The 1,524-nt window shown below is 35.0% G+C and overlaps 1 non-coding gene across 1 annotated transcript; it reads right to left on the bottom strand.

Annotated features, from left to right (window-relative positions):
- Positions 1-209: 209 nt before the first annotated feature.
- Positions 210-282, bottom strand: Trnak-uuu (transfer RNA lysine (anticodon UUU)). Its single transcript has one exon. It is a non-coding gene; the product is annotated as a tRNA-Lys (tRNA).
- Between the last annotated feature and the right edge of the window lie 1,242 nt (positions 283-1,524).

Genomic DNA, 1,524 nt, shown 5'->3' with positions numbered 1-1,524 from the left:
ACCTACTAAAGGAAATAGAACTTAAAAAAATCACGTACATTACTTCATTTTAATATCAGTGCCTTGATTTCACACAAACATACACACACTTTGTATCAAAGAGTAGGTATTGTCTCCTTTTAAATATTTTGAATAAGTAACAAATGTCAAATTATTTAAGTTAGCGGTTTACGTTATTCTGAGTAATAAATCCATTGATGCAAAAATGCCGCCCGAACAGGGACTTGAACCCTGGACCCTTGGATTAAAAGTCCAATGCTCTACCGACTGAGCTATCCGGGCATGTTGAATAGCGTCCAAATTCTTTATCACGTTCCACCATAAACTACGTAAGCGGGCTAACGATTGCATCACGAATACGTAATATAAAAGCAATTGGGTTGTTTCAGCACCGATAAAAATAGCTTGAAGGATAATTTATGCAAAACCGTAATAAAAAAACCTATTTTATTGGAATTTGAAACTTATGTCACCGTTACAAAGTCGTGTTTTGAAGTGCACAGTTGATTCACATACGAGGTTGTAAATATTTTTCTAGTTAGTATAATGAGAATATCACGCCTTAGGGAATATAATGTGTTGTTACATTGTAAAGTTAATGCATGGGCAGTCCGTAACACCTTAGTCCAATAACCTAAGTAGCCCAGTCAACGGAGGTCAAATGAGATAACGATTTTAACTCAAGAAACATTCGACTTATTATGACTATAAATTATTTTTCAGTCCTAGAATTGTATTTACCTATCTGTAGGGAGGGTATAGGGATGCATGTTCCCACTAGGTGAAGTGATATAGGAGGATGTAAAAAGTAAATAAGGTTACATGGGACAAGACAAACACTTGTAGGGAATTCTCATATTGTTTCTCTTACCCCAATGGCTCAAAGTATTGCATGTCAGCAAAACGATTAGCTTCGCACCCTTGAAGAAACTTAACTATGCCTTAAACTAACACACCTATTAATAAACAAATAAATAATAAGTAAACCTAGTACATATTTACCTATACATAGTTACAGTTCGTTGAGTTCGTTCTGTACACTGTATGTATATGTAGTTATAACGAGAAAGTACATATAATATTGAGAGCGTACTATTCGCCAACAAACTGTCTCACAGGCCTATTCGGATTTCGAGATAATCACAAGATCTTGAGACGATTTAGAGATCAACTAGATCTACATTAGATATCGACTAGATGTGACTTGGATATCTAAGTCATACATAACTTGTCGAAATCGTTCAAGAGGACCTCCAGAATCGCGGAAACGTCAAATTTGACATATCTATCTTACAAATATCTTTAAATTATCCGTATCGTAACTTGTTGAAGTCTAGTAGAAATCTAATTCATTTTCCGAATCGAGCCGTCAGTTTGGCGAAAATAAATAATAAAAATAAGTACATCTTTTTATGCAAGGGTGCTAAGCAATGACCTTTTATTTATGTAGACGTGTGACGTTCATAGTTGACAAAACTAAAATTTGATCCAACAATTTTGACAGGTTGGCGTCACCCATACGAC

Source organism: Cydia splendana, chromosome 22 (genome assembly GCF_910591565.1).
Source record: "Cydia splendana chromosome 22, ilCydSple1.2, whole genome shotgun sequence".
NCBI lineage: Eukaryota > Metazoa > Arthropoda > Insecta > Lepidoptera > Tortricidae > Cydia > Cydia splendana.
Note: the sequence above shows the minus strand (reverse complement) of the source record. Positions and strands in the feature narration are given on the sequence as shown.